This window comes from Typopeltis vanoorti, chromosome 3, assembly GCF_054136105.1.
Source record: "Typopeltis vanoorti isolate ZY-2024b chromosome 3, IOZ_Tvanoo_1.0, whole genome shotgun sequence".
Lineage (NCBI taxonomy): Eukaryota > Metazoa > Arthropoda > Arachnida > Uropygi > Thelyphonidae > Typopeltis > Typopeltis vanoorti.
In genome coordinates this window covers 9,085,570-9,102,217 of record NC_143551.1, presented here as the reverse complement: position 1 = coordinate 9,102,217, position 16,648 = coordinate 9,085,570, and positions in this window count along the sequence as shown.

The window sequence follows — 16,648 nt, the reverse complement described above, 5'->3', positions numbered from 1 at the left end:
TTTAAATATCAGACTTCAGGGGAACGATCAGTTAATAACACAAATGTATGATGCACTGTCAAGTTTTAGATGTAAATTGGTTTTGTTTCAAATTCATTTAAAAGAGAATAATCTAAATTACTTGCCTATGTGTGAACAGTTGAATAATAATAATCAAAGTTTTACCTTTTCTCAATATTGTCTCAAACTAGAAAAGATTAAAGAAGAATTTGACAGGCGATTTAAAGATTTTAAGGAGCAGAAGTTTTTTCGATTTCTACAGATCCTTTTTCTTTTAATTTCGACAGAGCCTTTTTGTATTCTGATGGAACTTATTGATTTCCAAAATGATTCCATTCTAAAAGCGAAATACCAAGAAGTTGGTGACCCAAAAATATACGCTTATTTAGGTCAAAAATATCCTGAAATAAAAAGTTTGCAGCAAATATTCTATGTTATTTTGGAAGCACATATTTATGTGAACAATTATTCTCATGTATGAAAGATAACAAAACAGCCCACAGATGGGGTCTGTTAGAAAGGGATATGTGGAATTATAAGACTGGTAATTACGACAAGCTCAGGAAACAGCTTGCGATAATAAATTGGAAAGAGGAACTGGATGGAAAGGATATCAATGCTGCTTGGGCCATACTCAAGAACTATTTGGTGGAGGCAATATCAAAGTGTATTCCAAGGGTCAAGAGGATAAACAGAGTGGGTGTAAAATGGATGAATCAAGAGATAAGGTATGCAATATGGAAGAAGAAGGTATTATGGAAGAAAGACAAAATGAGTATATATATAACAACCAGTTGCATGAGAAGTACAAAGAGCAGGCGAGGAAGGTGACTAGCTTGATAAGGGTGGCAAAAATGCAGTATGAGCAGCAGTTAGCTAAAGCGGCCAAAAAAATTCTAAGGAGTTTTTTCGATATGTCGCCAGTAGAAGAAAGAATGATTACGGTAGGATGGGATTGATTGGTGAAAACGGAGGAATGATAACCGCTGCGGAGGATATAGTTGAGATATTTAGTGAGCAATTTATAAAGGGATTTCATTCTTGTGAATGTGATATTATGCAGAACTTGAAAGCCGTGGGAGAAAGGAGGAGGAGAAACTGTTAGTATGTGAACAGGGGGTATATGAGGAATTGAATAGACGTGATGTAAATAAGGCTGTGGGACTTGATGCTATTTCACCACGTGTCTTGAGGGAATGTGCCAGAGAGGTAACAACAGCTTTTGTATATCTTTTCAACATGAGTCTCTCACTGGGTCAAGTTCCAAAAGAGTGGAAAGAGGGTAAAATTGTTCCAATTCATAAGGGAGGTGATAAGAGTAAGGCTTTGAATTATAGACTAGTCTGTGTGTCTGGAGTTGTGGTCAAGGTATTAGAGAAGTTAGTTAGGAATAAAGTTCAGAATTAGGTTGACAATAGAAAAATACTCTTTGGTGGCCAGCATGGATTTACTAAAGGAAAATCGTGCTTTAGCAACCGGCTTACTTTTTATAATAAAGTGACAAATGCGTTGCATATACAGTGGTATATTTAGATTTTGCAAAGGCATTTGATAAATTGCCACATGACAAGCTGGTAATTAAATTGGAACGGATGGGGCTGAACAGTAGAGTGGTTCACTGGATTGGAGATTGGTTGTCTGATAGGTATCAGCGAGTTTTCTATGGAGGAGCGATATCCCAGAAGAGGAACGTTACTAGTGGTGTACCTCAAGGGTCTGTTTTGGGTCCATTGCTGAATTTGTATGTGAATGATAGCTGGAGAGGTCTGAATGGTGATGTGCAGTTGTTTGCAGATGATGCAAAGTTGGGCAGAGCTATCAGGAGTAGTGTGAATGCTGTAGCTTTGCAAGAGGACTTGAATACACTGTCTGTATGGGTAAATAAGTGAGGATGTCAATTTAATGTCTCAAAGTATAAGGTTTTGAAATTTGGGAAGCAGAGATATTGGATGTAAAGTACACAATCGGTGCGAATATCTTGGAAGAGGCAGAGGAAATGAGAGATCTGGGAGCGATTGTAGACAAGGACCTAAAATTTCGGCGACATGTTACTAAAATAGTGAACACAACACAGCGGATAATGGGAATGATGCGGAGGACATTGACTTGTAGAAGTAAGGATGTTATGGTTCCTTTGTATAAGGCTTTGATCAGGCCACATATGGATTACTGTGCACAGATCTGGTCACCTGGTTTTCAAAAAGATGAAATTGCGTTGGAAAGAGTTCAGAGGCGATTGACTAAGGTGGTTTCTGGTCTCTGGAATGTAGAGTATGAAGACAGATTGACAAAATGCAATTTCAGAAATTGGTGGATAGAAGGAGGAGGGGAGATATTATTGAGACATATAAGCTGTTGAGTGGTTATTACCAGATTAAAGTCGGGGAGGTTTTTCCCAGAATGGGTGAGGATAGCAGGAGAACGAGAGGTCATTCCTGGAAGCTGTATAAGGAGGGTGTGAGCAAGGGAGTGAGGAGCAGGGTTTTTGCATGGAGAGTGGTGAGTGATTGGAATGCTTTGCCCGAGAGTGTGGTGTGTGCAGAGACAGTGAATATATTTAAGGCACAGTATGATAAACTGTGTGTATAACAGTGGACCTCCCACGACGAGTCTTTGACTCCATGGAAGTTTTTATAATAATAATAGATCAAGATTAACCAACGTCAACCTTTCTGCCATAATGAAGGTCGTATGCACTCAATCTTTGAGTCCAAAGTTTGGCAAGCTGGTTAACAATAAGCGTCGTCAAGCGACAGGAAAAAAATAATATACTACAATTAAATTACTTAAAATTACTATAATTAGATTATGCAAGTATATACAGTATATTTTAACCCGAAAATATCATTTTCCCCAAAAATATTTTCATTAACATTTAAAAAATTCCTCAAAATATAGACTCCCCCCACCCACATAAAAAACACAAAAAAGTTCAAACTAACAGGAGGATCTGTAAATTTTTCTGATGGTTATTAATGAGAGTTTATACCTTTTTTAGACTGTATAAATATTTGATTTATTCAAATAAAATTTAATTTCGGTTTAATTTGGTTTAAATGCTATCTATTGTAAATATTAATATAATAAAATATTCTTTTATTTATGTATTTATTTTTTGAGTTGTAATAATCATTATACTATTATTTTATATGTCTGCTAATAACTTGGAATAAATAACATTTTTGTTATTAATTTTCCAGTTTATTTATACTCATTCTTTGACTTCCATTAGATTCTAATTATTGCAGATTTGTTTAGTCGAAAATTGTTTGTGGCCCACTTGCGATACAGTTTTATTGCAAATGCCTCACAATCCAACTGAATTTGACACGCCTGGTGTATAATAATAAATAATGATACTGATATTCCATATCAGTATCATCGATTATTATTATACACTATATTTATATATACCTTACTGTTTAGATTCAAAGAAAATATATTAAAAAGAAATCATAAAAAAATCATCTAACGCCTTTTTGTTCAGTATAGGGAGTAGGCGAGGCCGATTTTTTAACCCTATCTAACTTTTATAGACTGAGTGGGCAGTTCAATCTTCACTGGTAGCCAATCAGAGATAGCTGGTCCAAGGCTATCAATAATTAATCGGCATGCAGTGAAGAAGGCAGCTAGTAAGTGCCGCCATCTGGTTGTCCGTATCCCTAACACAATATTTTTAATGTCTGAAAATAATGTGGGTTCGACGGCCGATTTTCTTGAGTTTACGGAACGAAAAACCAGAGTTTCCAGGAGGAAAAACACGCTAGCCTATGCCAGAGATCGACTAACTCTGATACCGGTAAAGAAAGGCTTAGAAAAAGTTCCTCTAGTCGGCAACTAGATTCGAACGCCTTTTCGTCGTGCGGTCAAGCGCTGTAGAGTGCGAACGACACTTCTACTGAGCTACACTGGCTCTCAAAAAGAAATCAAGGTACTATAAACTGTATACGGAATTTTGTACTGAACATAAAATGTAATACAGTATAAAAGATATTAATGCGGTGATTACACCACATATTTTATTATTCAGTTATATAAAACACTGAAATAATAGTTCCCGACAAGTTTCGTAAATCGTAGGATTTACATCTTCAGGGGATAAATAGTATAACTTAAAGTTTAAAGAAGAGAATTAAAAAATACAAATCATAACCGTCTGGCTATTCATAAACTCAAATAACAGAATGCAGATATATAACTTTATTGACGTTGAACAATACTGGACGATGTCACGTGTTCTTGTTCTCGTTCATACAGTCCGAGCTCAGATTGAGGTAGAATGTTTATTAGAGCTGACCACACTTGATGGAGAATTAACTCTTGATTTGTATTGCATTGGGTTGGGTTTTTCAGAATATTAGTAATCACCGAATTTTTCAGTAATCACCGAAATATAACTTTTGAACCAATTAGCCTCAGAAGTCTATGCCTGCAAGTAATACAGTATGTTTTAATTGTATATATGTAAATACTCTGTACGAAAATAATAATAAAATATTATTGTTCAAAAAGAAATTATTGCTTGCTTTTTGAACTATCGATATATATCGATTTTTGAATTATCCATATATATATATATATATATATATATATATATATATATATATATATATATATATATATATATATATATATATATATATATATAAATTAATAAAGAACTCAATTTCCTCAGGTCTAGTTTTCAGCTAAATGACTATTCACAAAAAAAAATTGACAAATTTTTATTAAATCCATCCACTCGCAATAATGAAGAGACCAATAGGGTGAAAGGTAATATTTCTATACCATACATAAGCTCGGTCTCACCCAAATTAGGCAAAGTTCTTAGGAAAAAACAACATAAGCACTTTATTTACTCCTCTTCCTAAAATCCGCTCCTTAGTGAGCCATCAGAAACCCAGATATCACAACCTTAAATATCCGGGAGTTTACCAAATTTGGTGCACCTGTGATATACCATACTTTGGCCAAACAGAGAAATCGATCAAGTTACAGATTTATGAACATAAGAGAGACGTCAGTAGTAGGGGTGTCACTTCTGACAAGATCAAGATCAAGATAAGATAATGAATCGTGACGTGATTGGTTGCTGATTTGATGACGTCATTGAGTGTGACGTCATGGGTTCGAATGTTTGGTATTTCCCTGGGGGCATATGTGTCAGTGACGTGAGTTCTTGTGTTTTGATTCGCGTATGGAATTATGGGTGATGGTAGAGATAAGGATTCGTGTCGTGACTTCTGACCAGATCAAGATTTAGATAAGATAAGGAATCGTGATGTGGGTGTGTGTTGTTATGAGATGTAGATAAGCGACGTCATTTATTAGTTGTAAATAAGCGACGTTATTTATTAGTTGTAAATAAGTGACGTCGTTTGTTAGTTGTAAATAATTGACGTTATTGTTTTCAATGGAAAGGATGATATTAGTGGATAAGGAATCGTGCCGTGATTGGTGGTGCAATTCTGATAAGATCAAGATAAGATAAGGAATAGTGAAGTGAATGTTTGGATTTAATTATATGCTGATGTAACTCAAACATGCATTTTTTTTTATTCTATAGATGGCTGTGCTAATTTTCCAATACAATTTGGGTATTTCTTTCCTGTTAAAGGGCAGGAAATCCTAGAGAAATTCGTGATGGCGGTAGTGTTTCGAGCTTTTCTGAATAATTTAATTATATTCTGGTGTCCCTAAAACACACACTTTTTTTGCATAGCTCATCCATATTTTCTTCTATATTCATATTTTAATTCAAGCTCATATTTTATTCATAATTCATCCGAATATTTTGATTTGTCTAAAATTAAGATCTTAAAGTTCAATAAATAAATGAATAAACAAATCGTGTGTGAATTCACTGCTATTTCCAAAGTGATCTTAATTAAACATACATACACTTTTTTTTTCTTCTATAGATGGTTGTTTTTTTCCTTGTGAAATTTCATGCCACAAACTAACCAGAGACTTTTTTTTGACTCACTGAATTAAAAGTCTTATTTGTTCATGCAAGCCCTCAAATATTTCAAGAAACTGTCAACTCTGGGAAGCAAAAGGAATAATCGGGTATTAAATTAATAGCCAGAATTTTAGTGGAGAAAATTTTACCTGAAAAGTTACAATACTGTAAGAATTTGGCTATTTTACAGAGCCATTTTTTAATAATATTACAGTCAAATAAATGGTAACATAGAAATTAACAATGTATATATTACAGAGCTAATATTCATTTGAAATAATAAGAAATAACTTTTTATTTGTTGTGCTGACAAAAGAAATTTATAAAAGAAAATGCAATGACGAGATCAAAACCTTGTTTGTCACATATCCGTTACTTAAAATTACTAATGCTAAAGAAAAAATAAATTAAATAAATAAATTTCATTTACCGAAATAGGTTAAGAGCACAAGGAATCGCAGGTAAAATTAATAGTCAATATTGGTTTCAAAGAAATAAATGTAAGCATTAATTTACTACAGCAATAATTTCCCATGGGAACGAAGAATGAATAATTTTATGATATGTGTCATCACAATCATGTGAATGCTAATCACGTAGTCATATGTAAGTATTTGAGAAACATCCAAAGTCGAGAAAATGCTGCATTTTGAACAATACCGCAATTTACGGATGTGACTCATGTCATCTTCATGAAAGACTCCTTTGAAGAAAACTGCGATTTGTAGTAACCACTGGCTGGGAGATATTGCTCATCACGATAATATAGCATGATCCTTCGGGCTGAGATCTAAAGAAGAAAGTACTCAACTATTTCAGATTACAGTATTTACAGAAATTTCGTTCTTTGTGGTTTTTGTGTTTGTGTTGTGGTGTGGATATAAAATTCAACTATTTTGGAATATTCGTATTTAGAAGAGCCATTCTGGAAAGCTGTAAGTAATTTTAAATTATCATTATAATTTCTAGAATACATACAATAGGTTTTCTAATCCATTTAACTGTCCGTCTATTTTAATTTATTTATTTTAAAATGCCGTAGAGACAGCGCCATATAATTAAATTATTCAGAAAAGCTCGAAATACTGTCACAGTGTAAACTTAAAGGAACAAACAGTGTTGTTGATGTGTTATGTATGTTTAAGTAAGATCACTTTTGAAATCACCGTGAATTCACACAAGATTTGTTTATTTATTTATTTATTGAACTTTAAGATCTTAATTTAGACAAATCAAAATATTCGGATGAATTACGAATAAAATATGAACTTGAATTAGAATATGAATATAGAAGAAAGTAAGGATGAGGTATGGAAAAAAGTGTGTGTTTAAGTGACAACAGTATATAATTAATTATTCATAAAAGCTCGAAACACGGCCGTCATCACGACTTTCTCTAAGAATTCCCACACTTCAACAGGAAAGAAATACCCCTAAATGTATTGGAAAATTAGTACAGCCATCTATAGAAGAAAAAAAAAGAGTGTATGTATGTTTAAGTAAGATCACTTTGGAAATCGCAGTGAATTCACACATGATATGTTTATTTATTTATTGAACTTTAAGACCTTAATTTTAGACAAATCAAAATATTTGGATGAATTATGAATAAAATATGAACTTGAATTAGAATATGAATATAGAAGAAAATACGAATGAGCTTGGGGAAAAAAAGGTGTGTTTAAGGGACACCAGTATATAATTAAATTATTCAGAAAAGCTCGAAACACTGTTTCCATCACGAATTTCTCTAAGAATTCCCACCCTTTAACAGGAAAGGAATACCCCCCCCCCCCAAATGTACTGGAAAATTGGCACAGCCATCTATAGAAGAAAAATAAAACTGTATGTTTGAGTGACATCAGCAAATTAAATTGAAACATTCACATCACGATTTCTTATCTTATCTCGATCTTGTCAGAAGTGTTCCATCACTCACGATTCCTTATCCACTAATATATCTCCCTTTCCCATTCAAAACAATAACATCACTTATTTACAAATAACAAATGACGTCACTTATCTTCATCTGATAACAACAAACATTCACGTGACGATTCCTTATCTTATTTTGATCTTGATCTTGTCAGAAGTGCACCACCACTCACGACACGAATCCTTATCTCTAATATATCTTCCTTTCCATTGAAAACAATAACGTCACTTATTTACGACTACCAAATGACGTCACTTATCTACATCTTATAACAACACACACCACATCACGATTCCTTATCTTATCTTGATCTTGATCAGGTTAGAAGTGCACCACCAATCACAACACGAATCCTTATCACCCATAATTCCATACGCGAACCAAAACACAAGTACTCACGTCACTGACACATTTCCCCCCAGGGAAATTCCAAACATTCCAAACCCATGACGTCATACACAATGACGTCATCAAATCATCAACCAATCACGTCACGATTCCTTATCTTATCTTGATTTTGATCTTATCTGAAGCGACAACCCTACTACTGACGTCAGTTACAGGAGAATGCGAGCCAGTGCTTGGTCTAGTCATGTTCTGTTCTCGGCCGATTCTGATGATGAAAACCTTAGCCGTACAGTCCTATGGTACAAGTCTGATAACATTTTCCGTTGCCAGGATGAATTAGAAAGGAAGATAATAGAATAAAAAGAAATTATTCTTAGTCCCCTAAATCTAAACAACAACCCGAGTTACAACCTTCCAGACTCTCGTTGTGCTACGATAAATACTGGCGTTCGCGAGATGCTACACACATGCATACGCCCAACAATGAAGACAAAGAGATAACAGTTTTGAATGCGCAAATTTCAAACGTTTCTAGGTTGAAATATATATACGCTAACTTTCCGTGTTGTTTACAGTTATTTCCTCCATGTTTACTGGTTATTTCGTTTGTAATGTGCACCTGAAGAAAGCTGATGCAAGCTGAAACTAATTGTGCTATTAAACTTTGTTTCAATTTTTCTCGGTTTCAAGTCATTCAATATTTAAAAAAAAAAAAAAAAAAATATATATATATATATATATATATATATATATATATATATATATATATATATATATATATATATATATATATATATATATATATTATAAAGAGGGTGGTCTGAAAAGTGCTCGGCCTCGATATCGATGGGGACACTATCGGCAAGATTTTATTTTTCAAATTTGGTACATCTGTCATACGCACCCTTATGAAATTGCAAGTCATTCTATCAAGTAGTATGTTTTATAAAGCTGTGTGAAGAAAAGTGTTGTCGCTATCCCTTGAAATAGATAAAATTGAGTATCGTGCTCTTATAAAATTATTTGTAAAAGAAGGTTTAACGCTAAACGAAATTCATTCGAGATTCATAAAAGTTTACGGGCAATCTTCTACTTCGCGTTCGACAATTAAGAAATGGGCTGTCGAGTTTGAATGTGGCCGTACCAGCCTTGAAGATGATCCACGTGAAGGACGTCCAAAAACTGTAACAACACCAGAAATCATTAATCGAGTGCACGATATGTTATTGGAAGACGGCGAGTCAAATTGCGCGAAATTGCTGAGACTATAAACATTTCAAAACAACGTGTAGGATACATTTTGAATGAAGAATTGCAAATAAAAGAGCTTTGCGGAAGATGAGTTCCCCGTTGCTCCCAGCAGATCAAAAACGCACTCGCATGAAAATCTCTGAACAGTGCTTGGAGCGCTTTAACAAGAATAAAACTTATTCTGTGCGTCGATTTATTACTATGGATGAGACTTGGATTCACCATTACCCACCAGAATCCAAACAGCAGTCAAAACAGTGGACAGAAGCCGATTGTTCAACGCCAAAGAAGACTAAGTGGTGTCTATCAGCAGGAAAGGTCATGGCATCGTGTTTTGGGATGTTAAAGGCATTTTGTTTATTAATTATCTTGAAAACGGTAAATCTCTGGGACTCAGAAAGCACGTGGGAAGCAAAAGGAGCCGCGAAATGGCGCTGTCTACAATGCCGTGAGAAAATGAAGAACAAAGAACAGACACCAAAGAAAATCAACGACGCACATCAAAGTAAGTCCCTTTCTGATCCTAAAATTGCAGACAACTTAGACTCATTCACACTTAGGGTTAAAGATTTGCTAAATACACACATGGAACAAATTAATAAAAAAATCGAGGAATATGAACATTAGATACAGTACAATAACATGACAGTTGAAAAATGTTAGGAACCTTGCGAGACATAAAGACGAAATTAACTTACCGATAGAAACACAAGAAAACCTCAAGTGCGAAAATGAAGAATTGCGGAAAGAGCTAATTACCCTGAAATACCAAATCGAACACATACTACAAAAAAGAATGAAAAAAAGAAATTCAAACAGAGGAAATACCAAAAGAAAAGACAGAAGACTTAAGCAACATAATGCAACTGATCTGCACCAAAATTGGCATTCAAGTCGCAAACCGCAGACATCCCTCAATTAACCGAGGCCCACAAAAAAACAAAGAGAGACCGCCATCAATCATCGCTCGTTTTTACCAGCAGAAGTCTGAGAGATTACATTCTTGCAGCAAGCAAGAAAACAAGGCCAACAACATCGATCCTAACTGACAAGAAACTCCAAACACAATCTATATAACGGAACACCGGACTCCATACTTTATAAATCTTTTATACCAAGCAAGGAAGACAAAAACAGAGAAAAAATAAAGTTCCTGTGGACAAAGAACTCTCAGATATTTATGGGAAGGAATGAAAACACTCGAGTATACATAATTACAAGAGAATCCGACCTACATAGCCTACCAATATAAAACACTAACTCTTCACATCCTTAAGAACAAGAATTAGAAATCACTTAAAAACTATAATAAATGGAGATCTCAAATATAGCCGTGTTCGCCTATATTAGATCTATATATCCAGTCAGACAATATAAACTTCAAGCTCTTTGACCGATTGAAGAAATGGTCAGACAACATTTCCACCAATACCGACTTCACTATCGTACACACAACCATAAGAAGTATAAAAAAGCACTGGCTTACATTGATAACACTGCTCAACTACACTTTGATGAACATAGATGCGCTAATACTGACCGACGTTGCAATAAACGACACAGAAGTTTACGCATTCAACATAAAAAATTACCAAACCTACAACTTATGTAGACCAAACAAAAGAAGAGATGGCATCGCATCATTTATCAAAAAAAATACAATGTGACTGAAAAACAAACTCATTTCGAACATGCGGAAACACTAATTTTGGAAATCACAAATAGCCACAAACGTAGTATCAAATCCACGATAAATGGAATATACAGACCCCTAGATAATAATCCACTCAGCTCTCTTCATGAGTTAGAAGCATGGCTAAGCGGCATCGAACCCCGTACACCACACAGGCTCATCCTAATAGGAAGCATTAACATAAATAATCTTGACCACGCTTCTTCAACCCCTAACACATATCTTGATGTACTAAGTTAGTACAATATAAACCCTACCATTAACTCCTCAACAAGAGAAGAAACACTCAACAATTCACTATAATCCTGTAGCATTATATGAGAATTCCCAATTAAAGTTCCCAGAAATATACAAAAAAGCAACAAAGCCTACACAAACGAGGCGACAAACAGACAACAATCCATGGATAAATGACGACATACTAAATACTATTACTGTAAAAGAAAATCTATGGAAAAAACTTAAAAAGTCACCCAGTAACACACATTTACAAACCTTATACAAAAACACAAGAAATCAACTAACAACAAAACTTCGTGGGACAAAAAGACGCTACTCCTTCCAAAAATTCAGGGAACATAACGACAACATGAAACAAACATGGGCTACACTAAATGAATTAGTAACTCGAAAAAAGAAAACTTCAGCACATGATTTTATTGCAAAAAGTTTAGGTCAGGATACAAACCAAGAGGAACTAGCAGACTCATTCAACCATGCTTTCACAAACAACATCACACCACTCAAAAAAGACAAACTACCTACGATAAAGAAAAAACTACCGACACAAAGTCAGCAACAAACAATATATTTTTCACCCGTAACCAAACAGGAAAACTGAAAGAAGCACTCTTACAACTAAAACCAAAGACCACTCCAGGAATAGATAAAACTCACAGACCTTGTAACGCACTTTGAACAAATAAATTCAATACTTTTGAGACTCGTGAACATAATATTCGACACTGGCTTTATTCCACAACGACAAAAACTGCAATGATTACGCTAATTTACAAATATGGTAAAAGAAACGATACTCAGAACTACAGACCAATAGCTACCCTACCAGTCATCTCAAAAATTCCAGAAAAAACACAACCAGACTACAGAACTGTTTACAGCAGTACAACATCATGTCACAAAACCAGTACGGCTTTCAGAAAAAAAAAAAAAAAAAGAAGCACCATCTCTTTATTAGAAGACATCGCCGACGCCATAAACGAAGCCCTCGAAAAAAACAAGTACGCCGTTTTTATACTGCTTGACTTAACCAAAGCATTTGATACACTTGAACATGACAAACTACTCACCAAATAGTTCCTGGTTCAGGAACTATCTCTCAAACATAACACAAGTAACAAAAATAGGTAGATGTCAGTCGTAAAAAAGTATACAAATAAAACACAGTGTCTCTAAAGACGCCATATTATCACCCACTCTATTCAACATATATTAACAATGTTCATAACATGACCATAAGAAGTCAAATATTTCAATACGCAGATGACACTGCACTACTAGCAATCCACACAGACATCAACATAGCTCTCTCTCCAAAGCACAACAAGACATAAACGAAATCACAACATACTTCTACCAAAACACAATTGTAATTAACGGCAGTACAGTAACGAGGGTATGAACTTGCTCCCCCTAACCCAAAATTGACAAAAAGTTTGAAAAATTTAAATGTAAAAAGTTAAATTTTACTAAATGCAATATGTTAAATACTTACTATGAACCCCATCAAAATGAGTTGCAGTGTGTTGCAGAATTTGTGTGTATAAAGTGGCGTATTGCCGAAATTTAAAAATACAATATGAAATCGCGGACTTTTATATCTTTATATTTATTTTTTTTTGTTTATACATATTTTACGTTTTGCGCCCCAATCCTATTTGCACCCGTGGAGGGCGCCTCTTTCGCTACGCCCTCATTACGGCACTGATTAACGGCGCACCAAAACACAGATGTTAATAATACACAACCCGAGAATTATGAGCCGCGCACTACTATCGAAACACTGTCACACATACCGCTGCATTAACAACAACAACAAAAAAAAAAAAAAAACGGCCAATGTCCTGAAATCAAACCTGTAAAAAATTCAAAATACCTTGGTCTTTACATTGATTGCCACCTTAAATGGACAAAATATATAGAATACCTATATACCAAACTCTGCATCACTACAGCGAAACTCTTCCAAGTAAAAGACATTATTCCATCTAACATGAAAAAACTGCTATATCGCGGTATCTGCGAATCCCTACTGAGATACAGTATAACAGTCTATGTAAAGACATCAAACAGCCACCTAACAAAATTAGAAACATTACATAGGAAAATTGTGTCAGCAGTGATTTGGACACCTTATACGCAACAGCCAACATCCGACCAGCACATGGCGACACACAGAATTCTGAGCATTAAAAATCTGAAACACTACATGATGTTACTAAGGAATTACTTCATCATCACCTATCGAAACAACAGAGACACATATCGTATAACGCGACCCACAACAACTCTCTACATCCCTACACCCTTCAACAATTCATATGGTTCTTTGATAAGATCGCATCAGATACCCACGCAACTGCACAACCTACCAAGAAATTTAAAACACGTAGATAACTATAGAACATTAAAAAACGAACTCTGGGAAATATACCAACAAAGTTAATATACCATTAATACTAATATACACATCACAAATCACTAGCATCCAGTGCCTACATCCCATACATGAACAGTAGCAACAACATAAATAGTGAAGACTAATCCCACTCTCTTCATTAAAGCTAACCTAAGCTTTGAAGTAGCTGGAATTAAATCGCCTCATTCATCTACACGTAATCCACATAATCAAAGACTGCAAATTATGTAACAAAACAGGTGTGTAATAATAATGAAAATACTGATATAAAAATGTGTAAATGTAAATAGGCTGTATAATAATAAGCTATGACATTGACATTGAAAACAAAAGTATGTACATTATGGATATTAGAAGCAGGCAAATAGCCGTAAATATAATAGTATGTACATTATTATATATTTTTAAAAATCACTGTAATCTACATTTTTTACTGAACAGATAATGTAATAGTATGCTTTATTGTATATACGTGAATACTCAGTATGATGATAAATAAAATGTTATTACATTAAAAAAAAATGTTGAAAAATTGCAGCTATGGCGTAGACGCCTTTACGGTGGTGAATTTGGCTTTCACGAGTCAAAATTAAACTCTTTTAATGAAATCTATTTGTAGCTGTTACAATGTATGAAGCGTCATCTGCAAATATTACAAAATAGCCTTCGTAAGCATTACTTCACTGAGCTCTTACAACAGATTTAAGTGGATAAGGAACCCTCTCATTATCAGTCTCCAACTTTGCCAAATAAGCTGTCACATTAATAGCAAGATAACTCTCTGCTGTCTTCAGATGGATTCCTGAAAACCGCACACTAGCACACTACGCGAACGTTATTGTGGTAAAGCGCTCATTCCAGACGAAGCTATAATACTGCTGCGCTGCTGAGAAAGACGAACAAAGGGAAATGTGGAAGACTCCTCTCTTCAAACGATACAACAGTATCTAGTTTGATACCCTGTGTTATGCCCTGAGTCATAGGACTACATTCAGATGGCTCAGATTGCATAGAATAAGGAATCAGGGCTCGACAATCTGCACAGGACTTTGTTGCTGCGAATTCAGTTTGAGTAACAACCGATCTAACAGTGGAAAGGATTCTTAGCTGGTACGTCGTAGCAGATTGTCACGAAACAATGATTAAATATTGGTTTAAAATACTAGTTCTATTGCAGAAAGTGTCTCTATTTCTAATTTGATATCTTCACCTACTTCAGGTTCCTTTGGTTACCGAAGTTTGTGGAGATGGAAACCATGTTTGAATTAAACTGGAGAGAAGAAAGGGAACATGATTTGTAAATAATTTGAAGCTGATTAGTATTAGCTCACTCTACCTATCAATGATACTACTTTCAAACTCATATCCTCAGGTATACTTCTAGTGAGATTGGCTCTGTGCTTTCTGTCAATACCGTGGTCACTGAGGAACGTTTTCTGAGGACTGCTGCTTATCGGTCGCGAATTTCTTGTGCTGTTGATGCACTAGACTAAAAGTGAACACCCGAGTTCTCAATTTTTGTCGATTGATATCCTGTTTGATTAGAGGTTATTCTTTCATAGGATTGAAGAAAGCAGGATCTCTGAAATCACCGCATACGAGTAGATCCGTTGGTTAATCATAGTTTAGTTTATGTCAGCTTAATGGATGCATATCAATTAATTCAGGAGGAAGATATGTGGCTGATATCCCCCAATAATCGTACACATCTATGGACACATCCCCAAATATCCCCAAAGAAATAATGAGAAACGAGAATGATCACACACGAGAGAAAAATCAAAACTGAATTTTCAGTGTTTCGTGGAATAATATGTTCATTTATATTTATTTAATTTGTACACTCTTTTCAAATTCATACTGCTGTTCAGCAACAACTAGCAAATATGCGGTTATTGTGAATAAGTATGATTGGGAACAGTATAATCACAAAGCACGTAACACGCACTTTGGTTTACTTATTAATCACGATTTAATTGTAAACAGATATTCTCTGTTAATATATTTAATCCATTAAACATACGTGCAGAGAAAACGGAGAATGATTAAAGAAATTGCAATCTGCTTTGAGAAAGTGATGGGCAAAATCTAAGATTTAAAATAGAGACTTATCTTTCGCTTTGGTGAGTTACGTACACTTCCAGATAGGTTAAAGAAACTTGATTCTCATGTAATATTTCCATATTCAAGTTGCTAAACACTAAAATTGGTATTACGTAACCTAAAAATGATCGTTATCATAAATCGCTGCGTTTCATAACTTTTCTGGTAATGTCTTCCTTGAAAAGAGGACGCAAAGAATTCGTACACGTCAATGAATTAAAAGAACAGAAATAAAAGCAGTTGCCTTGACGTTATGCCAAACATTGTTACAACACATTATCTGGTGGGGAGGGCGAGGCAACACTGATGTTTAAGGCAGTTGGACTCAAAGGGAAAGCTACGGAGACCTTCGATGACTAACGAGGTCACCTATTTTGTTTCTTACCTTGGCTGAATGCAAACTTAAAACGGACAATGACAGATTAGCTTCACAACTTTGGAAACGGATAATTTATATGATTTTAACGATGTTTTTGAATACATCTGCAAGACTAAAGAGCTTTTTCAAAATCACAACTTAGTTTAAGGAGAAATCTTTGGGCAGTACAATTTTTTTTACTGAAATGCAAAAATCACACAAATAAATGTAATTTTATTGTGTTAACAAAAGATACAAAAACATTCATTTGAAAGCAAAATGCAAGTGCTTTGATTTATAACGTTTCTAACGCAATAAATCAAATGAATACCGATTTG